A 14,378-nucleotide genomic window follows, 5' to 3' on the forward strand; every position below is an offset into this window, starting at 1 on the left:
AGAAAAATTGACCACAGGAATAAAAGGTTACTAGAATAACAAAGATTTATCAAGTTATTCAGTACTGATCTTGATAAGTGAGAGGCTAGGCAAAGGATACTACAATCTCTCTATGAATGTGAAACCCTCACTTTATAGCACCTTCAATGCAAACCAAGATCCATTTAGAGTGTTAGATTGAACCTTTTCTTTACTGTTATCACTACTAAGCTGCATTTACCTTTATATATTCTAAGAAAAAAGTATTGACCGGAGCAAAAAACTTCAGCTGTAATGAGATTAGACATTAGACATCTAATAATCAGAAGGGGCAAACAAAAAAAACTTTTAGAATTCTAGATTTAAACTTTTGTATAGAGTATGCATCAGTATTTTATCAGTATTAAAGGTGCTTTTCCAGAAAATGTGCCGTTTGTTGTTATTTTTTATATAAAAAAGGCTCACGTGATATGTAGAGAACAACCATAGCAAATCTCTCTGCAGGGCTGCCATTTGTGACAGTCAGATTCAATAGCAACCATTTAGATTGCTATAATGGATGAGAAGGTTTCATCTAGATTTGTATTTCATGTTGGTTTTGTTGACACCAATAAGTGCAAAAGATCTCCATTGGAGCACAGTAGAGGTTTGGGTACAATGAGTACAGCTCACCAAAAAACAATGCTTTATACCAGTTGTAATGTTCTTCATTGATGAACTGGTATTCTTCACAGATTACATAAATGATTTCCCTTTCTGTAACACAAAATTCTAAATCAAATTGTTAAATAAATATTGTTAACTATTTAGATAACTAAATATTTTTAATATGCTTGTATGCAGTCAGCAATAGGTCTAATCTCTTGTGTTTTTGTTGTATCTATATCACGTTTATAAAATGGTCCATTTGTACCATTAGCTAGCTAGTTATTGTCTCTATATCCACCAGAACTGGAAAAGTCATAGAAGGTATGTAAGAAAGTTTTTTGATTAGCTGTGTTACAGCTAATCACCTAGTTAATTTGTATAAGCTAGCTAAAGGAATTCTTTGGAACTTCCAGACTTCTTTGGTACTGCTAGCTTCTAGAAAATTAGCTGCAACTATTCCTTTTGTTTAACGTAGTTAGCCGGTGTATTTATTGTTTTGCTGATCATTAACAGGGCTTGTCATGTGTTGCACTTACCTGTTCATCACCTCCAAACTGTAATCTATGTCTTTTGAGTAACTTTTTGTTCGAGGCGTCTAATCTGAATACACATGTGCCACTTGTCACCAGCTCAGTGCAGAGCTGTCATTTCAGGGAGGTTAATGTTTGGACCCAATTGAGTCTCACAGTCCCAGCTAGTATCTGCTAACTAACTAGCCTAGCGTGAGTTCTAGATTAGATTTATTATTATCAGTATTACAGATGAAGAAATTCAGGGAGAGAAATTGTGTTGCTTGTGCAACTATGCTGCTAGAGTTGAAGTGGAATAATAATGTCACATTGCACACAAGTGAATGACAAAAGTCTGCTGGATTTTACTTACTTTTCAATGTTGGAATATTGGTAGTGTAATGCTTTCCATCCAACATGTCATAAATCACCTAATATTTGTTTTTAGGTGTCACTAACAAGACTACCCTGTCATCTAGGTTAGTTTTTTCACTTGCCCTAATTTGTGGCCTGAACAGGGGGTAAAAATGCACTCTCTTGACGTCATTTGGTGTTTTAAAACTATACTTATCGCTAACTTTCCATAGGCTTACATGCAAAATGAGAAAATAGCTATCAGCTTTGCCACATTTTGCTCTAAATTACTTCCTATTTGAAGACATTGCTTACTTTCCAGCAGTTTAGTTATCAGATTCTGGAGAACACAAATAGTGAGGTGTAATTCACATTACATTGAGTAATTGTTCCAATTTCATAAAGAGATGTCTTTTCATAAACCTCCCAAATGCTGTAGGACTCTGATCCTGACCCTGGTCATTTCATATCCTTTGCCAGTCACCCGTTACTCCCACTTTTTTTACCCCTAGTCTTTCTAAGGCTCAGTTTTGTTAATCACTGAAAGCAGGAGGCAATCAAAAGCAGCACAGGAAACCAGGCGGCCTGTTATTGCTGGCAGCTTGTGCCACATCACTGTTTTAATATTTATTCACTAACCCCCTCATACCACATAAATCACACACACACACAGAGGTGAAGTACGGACGTATACTCCATTATACCAACCACTAACAGCCTTTGACTTTTTCCAAAGCTAAATACTTAGCAAGGAATGGCAGGATTGATGCTATCGGGGCTGCCAGGAAAAAATCTGCTTGGCAAATCAGGATGGGGCTAATAGGTGCATGGCCATCAAGAAAAAAGTAAAAGGAAGTGTTTTAACTTTCTGCTTCAATATGGACAGCTTTAGGCTGTATCACTCTGAATGGCTGCTTATTTCAGCTGCCTGCTTACTCATGCATACAGTCAAAGATTTGATACAATCTAATGTCATTTGGAGATCTAATGGGTATATGGATATTATGGATTTGCCCACAATTCATTTTAGAGGATCGAATTCATCTCAGATTAATATAGTGAGTGCCTTCGGGTCAGATGTAATGGTACAGAAGTCCCTAAGTGCAGATGTAAGTGCGGTGAAGAGCCGAAACCAACCTCACTTGATTAGATAGATCTCATCTCTCATCTCCTTATCTCTCTCTCTCTCTCTCTCTCTCTCTCTCTCTCCAGGTCAACTGAACCACTGATCATCATTCCACACAGTCACACCAAACAATTTCCTACCGTCAAACCCCACTGGATTCAGACACTCCGTTCTATCACAGAGAAGGCCGATCCATCTCCTAATTGAGATGTCATGTTTAAGGGTGAAACGTTTGCCAGGAGAAAAGTACAAGTCCGAGCACATTCGGAAAATGTTCCTTTAGAACCTTCAATGATTCATTTTAAAGCTAACAAATGTTCTCAAATGTTTAAAAATTCCTTGTGATTCTGAAAACATCTGTCTTCTTAATACATTTAACTAATGTTTAATTTAAGTAAAGTGTATCCTACACCAGGAGTGGGTGAAATATATTGTATATATTGTATAATGATGTGTATAGGACATGTATCAAAGCCCCTTTCCTTTATAAATTGCTTAACAGATCCAAGACGATCACGTATGCCAGGTTTACAAATCACATTAATTCCAAACATAACTTTGTGCTTTGATCTTTTTTGTCACATTTCTTTGCACACATGCACACAATCCAGACCAGGAAATCATAATGCTTGCACAACATTTCTCTAATCTGTGCTCAATTTGCTTTTCTGAGATCTCAATTAAATACAATTGTATTTGATTGCGTTTATTTTTCCTCATCAAATCCTGTGCACATAGTTCCCACAAGCATAGGTCAATTTCAAAAAAAGAAAAAGTAAAATATATATATATATATATATATATATATATATATATATATATATATATATATATATATATATATATATATATATATTTGCAACATTCCTCTTACTACAGTATGTGTGGATGTCAGTGGCAATATGTCTCACATCCCCACATTAACATTAGAATTAAACCATCTATATAGACATAACCTTTTGTGAACCATACTGTGAGCTCGATTTAACCCATAAGCTGCTTGTGAGAACACATATGGAAAGCTTTTAGTAATTCAAGGTCTCACAATAACAATAACATAACCTCAGTACTATATGCAACCAAATCAGGATGTTTTTGACAGTATATGTCTATACTGACTATAATTATATATTATAGACTGTCTATATTAATCCTTTTAAATGCAACATCTGATCTTTTCAATGGCGACTAAGCAGTTTTTTTTTTTCAGTTTAAGTTTACAGATTTGTTGTCTTGGAAACAAGTGTGGAGAAATACATTATTAAGCAAAATAGTCAATAATTTAAACAAAATTTAAATAGATTTATAAAGAACAGGCCTGGAAAAGAAGAGTGACAATTTAATAGGCTGTAATCAACCTCTGAACTAAATAATTTCGATTAACTCGATGTCCAACTTGATGTGCTTTTTGTAACTGACTGTAGTTTCTTTAACACTGGCATAAAATATTTAAGCAAGGTCCTGTTTAGTGTATTTATTTGTTGTAAATAAAATGTGAAGAAATGCTGTAAAGCAAAGATGCTTTGAAAAATAGTAGGTTTTAGTAGTTTGTGCAGTTTTATAAGGAAGTATGTTTTATTGTGCTACTGGGAGAATCTCCCGCAGGTCTCCTGGAGATTGTTTGCTATAACGTTTAATATCTTGTTGGAAAATAATTTTATTAATAATCAAATGTTTTTGAATTTTTCATTTCACCTCATGTCTATTGGGTGAAATAGAAATCAATATAAATGTGGACGGAATGGACAAGAAGTGGGTGGAGCAGACAGTTAAAGGCCACGAAAAAGCAAAAGCCTTTCAAAAGGATGCTGCAAAGTGCAAATGATTAGGAGGCTATTTTAATTACCCTAACCTTCTTGTTAGCTTGAGCCAGTCTATCCATTCTATTTTGTCCTCTCTCATTAGGTTTCTACTCACAGAACTACTATTCTATGTTTTCTTTCAGTTTTTTGTTTTTTGTAGACTGTTCCACATAAAAAAGGAACAGTTTCTGCTTAACCGATCTCTCTGCCAACAACAACTAATTGCTGCAGTCAAAGTCCCTGAGATCAGTGGTTCATGGGCACAGCAGGTTACTGGTTTGCACATTTGCCTCACAGCTCCAAGGTTGGGGGTACAATCAGTCTCTCCACTGTGTGCATGGATGTTATCCGTGCACCCTCTCCTCAGGATACTGTAGTTTACTCTCCCAAGCATGTATTGTAGGCTGACTGGCAATTGTCCTTAGTGTGTGAGTGGTGTGGCGTGTCCTCTACCTTGTGCTCTGAGCCTCATGGGATAGACTCCAGGCTCCCTGTGACTCTGTTTAGAATAAGTGGCATAGGACATAGATGGATGAATGGATAATCTGGAGCGCTTGACCCTTGCCTGCATGATTTCAGTCACTTGTGCAACCACATGTGTCACTGAATTTGCATGGCCATGCAGGGGTGCAAGTTAAAAGCACAAAATTGTCTATAGTATCTTTGCATTATAATTTTTCTTCATTGGGAGTACTTGGAAAAACAGAAATGGCCTGCACAGAGCCCTGTGCTTATCATTGGGATGAACTAGAACATTGGCTGGTTGGCTGGTGAGTATATGTGTCTGCTACATGCTTTATGTATGCAGATAAGATTTTAGCAGGAGATGTCATATATATCAAGCCCTGTCAGATGTTTGATTGGACACCAGTCAAACCACTGCTCTCTCTCTCTCTCTCACTCTCTCTCTCTTTATTTCAAAACCAGAAACGTCAATATACAGAATGATATTATGACTCTCAGAATTGGTTCATGGTCAAAGACAAAATCGATATAGAATACTAATTTGTTTGATTTGCTTGGTTTGAACAACAAAGCACATTCTGCTCTATTGATAACTTTCCAGGTGAACATGCTATATGTGATATTGTCATGCATCGGTACTGAGCCACAGGTAAAAATGAGCAGGCTGTCTAACCCTCAGCCGGTTGATTCATTACACCAGTTAGATGGGTGTAAATAATAGATGATACGTCGGATCTCCGTGTGCGATGCTCCGAGGCTCGCACAGGCAGCATATGTCTGACAGATGGCCGCTGTAAATCATTTACACCTTATAATATTTTGTAATGTTACATCAGCTTGAGCTTTCTATCAAAGGACCAGGAACAATGGTCTGTACCCACTGTGTGTGTGGATTAGCACTTCAGCACCTCCAAACACTGAGGACGCATAGATATTATAGTGGTGATATAGACAGAAACAGAGATGGGATTTGAGGTCCATTGCTCAGTTGGAGGTACACTTAGCCCTTATTCCACATATTCTAGATAAGAAGAAAATGGCGGCACACAGAGATGGATGTGCACCTAATCTCATTAAAGCAATGGATGAGAGGTTTGAGATGTTGTAAACACTCCAGCCTCTTCAATGCAGGTGGAGAGGAGCAGGACAAAGGAACAAACCGCTTCATACACCCTTAGACTCAATGCATTCGTCTCTCATTTCACACACACCCACCCACCCACACACAGAAAAAAATGGAGAGCGAGAGAGAGAGAGAGAGAGAGAGAGAGAGAGAGAAAAGATCTATTAATCTTAGATGAGGATCAAGTCTTTGTTTGGAACAAAAAAGTGTTGTCCTGTAAATGCTAGATTCCTGCTATTGGTCTTGTCTTTTGTCCTTGTTTATATTCCAAGTTTGAGATTTACTCTCATTCATTATAGTACTTATTCAGACATAAGTTTGTGGTAATTTTCCCATTTTCACTCAAAAGAAGGGTTTTCTTCCGCACTACTATAATATAATACAGTCTGCCAGCATAGAGGTCAGAGGCCATATATTATAGCTGTATATTGTTATAGGTGCACTTTAATCCTGAAACACAGTATACCAGCTGCAGGGAGAAAAAAAAAAGAGAGAGAGAGAGAGCGAGAGAGAGAGAGATAGAGATAGAACAGTAGAGCGTATGTATCCTCTGACCACTCTCTTATGATGTACTCTTTCTGCTACACACGGACACACTCTAAACCATTTGGAAGAGTGCACTGCACTGACATGAGAGCGACGAGAGGAGAGAAAACAGCTCTGTGCCCTGAAATCCTCCTGAATATCACATCATGGGCCACTACACTAGAGAAGACTAAAACTTTAAAGCGACAGTTCAATCAGAAATCAAATGTACACAATTTTCAAATCTAGTAGAGAAGAGAAAGAGAGAGAGAGAGAGAGAGAGAGAGAGAGAGAGAGAGAGAGAGAGAGAGAGAGAGAGAATGGTAAGAAATATCTGACAAAGTGTGAAATTGTGTATTTTGTAGATGAGAGTAAACAGATAGACTTCTGTCTGAAATTTTTTTTTTCTTTGCCTGAGATTATTCATTTTTGTACTCAATAGTGTTCTATCCTAAATAGGTACATACATATATAATAACAGTGCAGATATGTTATCATTTAAATGCTGCCTTATGAACAGCTCTGTCTGACATTTTGGCCACACACTTTACCTGATTCAGATGCTGCTACAAAGTGACAGCAAAATATATGCTGGGAAGAAAGTGTTTCAGCATCAAGATTTTGTGCTAGTCAAAGTTTTTCTCCAGCATTTACGGATGTGCACAACTTAATTAAGACACAAGATGCTAAATCATGGTCATGAAATCACAATGTGTGTGAAAAATGTTTTCTGTATTTTGTTCCCCTTTTTAATTCACTGTTTTGCAAACAAATAAAAAAATGTCAATGTACATAGAATCCTGTAAAGAAACCATTAAGGACAAGCTGACTGAACCCTCATATGCTACACTTATAGCTCATTTGAAGTTCATCAAGATGATATCAATTAAAATCCATGAAGTGATGCTGTAGATAAGCAGATTTGGTCCAAATAAGGTGCTGTCTCCACAGATGCCCCACATATATAACAAAAATATCCTTTTGTTGACCTTAAAGAGATTATTATACTATGAAAACCACTTACTGCTGCTGAGGATGGACCCACATGGACAGAATAAAGATACATGAGATTACTGTGGATGGTAGCACTTAGAAACCATGAAGATGAATTTGGACTGCAATTGATATGAACTGTTTTGATAGGATGCTTTAGGACTGCAATTGCAATGATAGCTTTAGGACTGCAATTACCACGAACAATTTTGCACTCAAGTCTCCATCAGTTGATAACATCAACAAAATAGATTTCATGTAATAACTAGAATGAATTTCCTGGTAAAAAAAAGGGCACTTTTTTTTATCAAAAAGTACACAGTTATATAAAAGTAAATGATTTGTAATCACACTATCCGGTATCACCCAGACGAAGATGGATTATTAATTAATTATTGCCATATTTATGTATTTAATATTGGCCCTAAATAGCATTTCTCCCTTTTTCCAGTGTATTCAGAGATGATAATAAATCGAAAATTTTAACATGCCATACTGTTACCTCGTACTGTTAGTTATTGGCACTGGATTTAATACTGCTTCTCACTTGAGCTGATATCACACAAAATAATAGCACTTAAGTCCAAGGTCAGAATCACACAAAAGTGAGACATGACCTTTGTTTGAGACAAACTCTTTCCTGCATGCATAACTCTCAGTAACTTGTGAATAGCTCTTAAGTCTGCAGCACTGTCTGATGTCTGAATACTGATGTGTGCAATTTCAGTGTTAAATCCTCGCTATGCATGCCTAACTCAGTTCTGAGTATGACCCCTTTTCAGTAAGTCTGTTTAAAATGACTTTTACGCAATGTTAAACTGGGGTTTTTAACAGTCTTTTTTTCTTGTTAGTTATATTAGTCTTATTGTGCATCAGCTTTAGTGCAAAATGAAAGAAACAAACCTTGGGCACAAAATGTCTCGACTAGACTATCCAACAATGCCACTATTGTCAGAATAAAGAAAGAAAGACGGATAGATGAGCTCACAGGCTGCGTTGTAGCTCAGGATTTAAATACGCTATCAGATGAAGCATATGTGCCAGAGCAAGCTGATTTCTGTATTATATTTTAAATGGTTCTGAATTACATTTTGAATGACATCTTTAGCAAAATATGAATAAATCTGTATGTGTTCTAGTGACATTATCAACCTAATAATCCTGCCAATGCTTTGAGGATCAGATTTTCATTAGATAATAGGAAACAAATGTATTATAAAACAAACAGACAGACGCTGGCTCATAACGCAGGCCCTTGATACACCATGGCTTAACCGCATGTACTAAGCTAATCTGCCTGTCTTGTTTGTTTAGACTTCCTATTTGCCTGACACTAACAGCACTGACATACAACAGCACACGGTATTGATTTTCCCTAAGGCTCCTACAGAATCTTCCGACTCATTGCATCCAGTCCCCAGGAGACGCTATTTTATGTTGATCTGCAGCATGAGATTTTAAAAAATTCACCATACAAAAAAGAATTATAGAAAAGATAGCAGGTGCACAACCTTGAACCTTTTACATTGGGGAGACTAGCCTGGTTGGGCTGGATGGGTTTACTTGTGGTCTTGTAGCTCAAAACCGAACAGGAAAAGGTTTGATTTTGTCATTTTCTATAACAACAGCTTTTGACACTAATGCAGCTGCAGATCACAGGTTTATATGAATATGCTTGTTCTAATACGCTGTCATTTCTCATTCATAGGGAATTGTGTAGCAGACACTCCATATAAACTGAATAAAAATGTGTGTAATTGTTAATATGGTGACTTTTTTGAGAGCAGTTTTCAGTGTCAGCACATTGTAAGAGTCAAAATTAAAATGTTGCAACTTCTCCAACACAGGAAGGAGGAGTTTCTGTAACATATACTATACATTGTCCACAGACCAAAATTTCCACTGCAGGCATGAGTGACCAAAGTTTTTGCGGATAGCAGCCGACCATGAATATTGACCCTGTGGAGCTCCTGACGAACAGTTTTGGTGGAAACGGGAGCGTCAATTTGTAGTTTTATGTTTTTTGGCTACAATATGGGTTAGTCCAGGACATCCCTTTCAAACAGCTTCCTCTTGAGTTGGCAGCCAGACCTTCAGACTGAGACAGCTTCATACTTCCATGAGGGAACTCGAGCATCATGATGGCTTTGTTTCCAGGTAGACCATTAAAAAACACGACACTCACATCTCCACAGAAATTTTGTAGAATCTGACCAGTCAGATAACAATTTCGAAACTCCAAAAGTGTTTCCAATTTTGTCTGCCATATGCATTAGACGTTCAGCCAACGGTTCGTGGGCATGGTGTCTGAGGCTGGTCTAGGTTGACAGTTACTCCTGTTGGATGTGGTTTGTCCTTATTGGTGGTATGCTGAAATTACCCTGGATGCTGTGCCACTGTATCATTTATTATATTCCTACAGCTGCAAAGTTAACAAAATTGAGTCTTATGATGGTTTAACTGAGTCATACTCTCTGACTGGAAAAACCTTACTTGATATCATTGTACCTCTTGACAACTACAAACAATAATGTTCATTAGGGGTATTATTTACCCTGGAACCAACAGTTGTAATCTATGCAGGATTTCATAAGTGCTACTCTCTATGCTATCATAAGTGACTACATTATGTTTATTTTATGATTTGGGACATGTTACTGGTCCTGATGGTGAGCAGCTACACTAATCTAAGCTTGTTTTTCTCTCTAATGTAAATTAGAGTCTGGAGTTCTAGGCTGTAGGATGATCCACAGTACAACAGGGCAGCTTTACTCATAGCTGATCTTTTCGTCTGCATGACTGGCATGACCAGAAGGCTGACCACGCTTCACACCAGGGTGGCATTAGTTATGATCCAGGCCCACTCACTGAGCCCTAACCAGCATGTGAACTACATGCTGCTTTCTCTATTAGAGGCATATATGAACAACAGGACTGTGTGTGCTGGTTCAGTCATCACAGATTCGGCTGACTGGATGCTGAAGTTGGTGAATATAACCTGACAGAGTGTTTATCTATTATAGCTGTGTGCTTTTGCATTCTGGACATAGTCCTGTTCCCATGCCAACAAAGATGTAAAGTCAGGCCATGTTGAGACACTGGAACAATCTAAGCACAAAAAAACAACAATAAAGTTGCTTTTACACATCTCCAGAAAAAGCACTGGCCTTGAGAGTTTTTAATGCTTCATCTTCTTTTTCTTCTTCTTCTTCTTCTTCTTCTTATTATTATTATTATTATTATTATTATTATTACTTCCCTTGCCCAGATGACTTTAAGATGTAGGCTTTTTAATGGGCTGTACCAATTCAATTAGTTAGCTGTAGTTTAATTACAAGTTCAATTAGCTGTAGTTTAATTACAAAGTGGTTCATAAGACAAAAATGTCATCCATCCATTTTGTTAACCACTTTCCTATTAATGATATCCTGGATGTGGTGCCAACCCATCAAAGGGCACAATCACACCCTACATGCAATTTAGAAATGCAACTCAACCTACCACTCATATCTCGAACTGGGGAGGAAACCAGAATACATGGAGGGAAATTCAGCAACATTAGGAGAACATGCAAACTCCACACACAGAGCAGAGGTGTCATGAATGGTTTGGAGTATTTTGAAGCTTGGAGATTATTTCGTTCTCGCCTCTCTCTGCACACCTGCTGCTCGTGTTTCACTAATTACGTCCCCTAATTATACCTGTTGTCTTTTGTGTTTCTGTGTGTGTGTGTGTGTGTGTGTGTGTGTGTGTGTGTGTGTGTGTGTGTGTGTGTGTGTGTGTGTGTGTGTGTGTGTTGTTTTTTTGGCTGAATCCTTGTCTTTCATCTCCTGGGTTTGTCTCCTGTTTTCTGATGCTTGTTTATTGTTGTCTGCTTTGTATTTGTTATTTTGTATTTCCTTCACCTAGTTTTCCCTAGTGTGTTTACATGTGTTTGTAGTGTTATTACTTTTAATAAATCCCCAGTTTGTTATTCTATCCCTGCATTTGGGTTGATTTTTGTTCCCATGGAGGCACCCATCCCTGACAGAAGGCCAACTTGCAGACCCAGCGGGATAGCCCCGAGCTAGGTACCTTTTTTTTAGAACAGAATTTAACTTTTAGACTTCTGCTTTTTCTTTTTCTATGGACATCGCACTGCATTTGTTCCTGTGGGGGATGCCGCTCTGCTTCCAGGTTCCTGCAGAGGATATCGCTTTGCTTCTCTGTCTGTGGAGGATATTACCAGCCTGATCTATCTCCCGTTTCTCCAGGGCTTTGTGACTTCTAGCCACTCCTGCTCCTGAGGGGATGCAACTCCTCTTCCTGTTTCCCGTGGAGGATACTGCCTCACTTCTTGCTTGAGGAGGACGTTACCAGCTTGCCTTTCCTGTTTCTATGGGACTTTGTGACATTGTTCTGCTTCTGCTCCTGCGGGGGACACTGCTCCACTTCCTGTTTCCCAGAGAAGATGCTGCCTCACTTATTGTCTGTGGAGGGTGTTACTGGCTTAATATGTTTGCCTTGTTTTTCACTGGTCTCCTGTGGACATTTTTCTGCTCCTGTGTGGATGCGAAGCTGTTTCAGCACTCATCAGAAGATGCTTCCTTCCCACAACACCCCTTCAGGATGTTGCTCCTCTAGCTTTACTGCCATGGCCCAGGCTCCCCCTTGGTCCTCACTGAGCTCTCATACAGATATATACACTAGATGTCGCCTTGTATAGGGCAGTACATTGGAACGAATGCATCAACTGAGACGCCATCTTGGTACAGGGGACCCCCTCCTCTTAATGCATTAGCGTCAATGTAGGCAAAGAAATAAAATCACCATAAATCGTCATGAATGCCATTTTCTAGTTTTTTTGTGGTCGTTCCAAAGGTCAGACTTGTATTTATCATTAAGTTCAGAGAAAATTTAAGCTTTTGATATTAAGATAATCTACTTTTTCACAATATAATGCAAGTAGGTGTAAGTTTATTAGTTACATTCTTCCACTTGAGTAAACTTCAGATGAACAATCACTACTTACCTTATAGCCTACTGCATGCAACACTGCTACAATGGTGTGACTATACATGTTTATTTAAACATTTAAAATGTATTGGTTTATTAAATATGATACATAAAGCAATTTGCAGGTGGAAGCAAATCACAAATTTGAGAACATAATGTGAAAGTTAGATAGTTGAGGTGCCAAAGACTGTTCAATCTTTTACTTATTATTTTCTTGCAATATTTTTGCAACATTAAATAAGTAAAGTCACATAAACCAAAAAAACAGAAAAACAAAGTTTGACTTTGAGGCTGAACTTGTGTGTTACACTGCCAACCTAACTGGTGACATCCTTCCAGAACTGTCGGCTGAGTTAACCATTAAAAAAAAAGTGTTTAGTGTCCCTGCAACTTGTCCATGACTGACGTCTCTGTTTATCACTTGGGAATCTACAAACAGATTCAGATTCTGATTATTTTATTTAATGCCATGTCAGCAATCAAAAGCTATTTTCATGGCAAAAATTCAATTACAAAAACACAAATATCATATAAATACAATAAGAACAAAACAAATATAAATAGCAAGTCATATTATACAATTTTTGTTTTAATTAACATATGATAAAAAAAAAAATCCTAACCCTTTTCAGGCATAATGTCATTAAATATGTCCTTAAGTGAAGTAACTTGATAAAAGAGCATTCTGCTTGTGTTAAGTCCAGGACAATCTAATAAAATATGTTTGACAGATAAGGGAATCTTACAGAACATACATAAAGTTGGGTCTTCACCTTTAAGCAAAAAAAGCATGGGTCAATTTTTAATGTCCTTATTAAGAGCTTCGGAATCTACAAACATTGTCGGTTTTCCTAATTGTTAAAAACTAATGAGTAACTAGCATGGATTAGCTGCGGTCGCTAACAAAGGACTAAAACAAACCAAAGGAACAAGAAATATAATTTCCTAACATTCAATATCATAAAACACATTCTCACTTGTGAAATGTAATCCCTTGCTGTCTGGTTTTTAGATTTCTTTCATTTGAACAACCAAACGCAGCACAGAAGTCCGGCATCGTGCATGCATTAGAGGTAAAGTACTGTCATGGATGGCTTGGACAATTCCTTGCCAGAACAGTAAACATTCCCTGCCAAGGGTTTGTTTATATTTTGTGTTCTCATATCTGTTTGCCTCACCCATTCCTTACCATGTTCCTGCCTCCTCATGTTACACTAATTACCTCCCCTATTTATACTTGTTGACTAGTTTGTGTGTTTGCTTAATCCTTTTCTTTCTTCTCCTCCTCTTCTTCTTCTTCTTTCTTTTGTCTCCTGTTTTCTGCTGCCTGTTTCTTGTCCTCTGTTATGTGTTTATTTTGTATTTCAATGTGTTTGTAGTTTCGTTATTTTTAATAAATCCCTAGTTTGTTATTCTATTCCCGCATTTCTGTCTGGTTTTTGCTCCCACTGAAGCACCTGCCCCTGACAAGAGGCAGAAATCCAACCCCAGAGGGGTGACACGAACATGCTAACCACTAAACTATGTCATGCTAAATATAAACTTTAAATGGTATGTTTTTAAATTATTATTTTTTAAAATTCTACTGTGCCTCCTGGTGGTCCAGTGGCAGGATGCCATGCTCTGATGGTTGATTGTGATGTTGGGAAGTTGATCTGTTTGGTCTCTGTTAGGGAGAGATAAAGAGAGGGCTAAATCTCTTCACCCTAAAGAGAATGGCAGTGTGGGTTATGTAGGACATGATACAACAACAGACAAATGTGTCGATACAAAAATTTTATTAACACCAATATTTCATCATATAATAAATATTTGGCACTACTGAAGACCAGATGTAAATGATAATGATGTTTAGGGTG

The sequence above is a fragment of the Tachysurus vachellii genome, chromosome 17 (genome assembly GCF_030014155.1).
Source record: "Tachysurus vachellii isolate PV-2020 chromosome 17, HZAU_Pvac_v1, whole genome shotgun sequence".
NCBI lineage: Eukaryota > Metazoa > Chordata > Actinopteri > Siluriformes > Bagridae > Tachysurus > Tachysurus vachellii.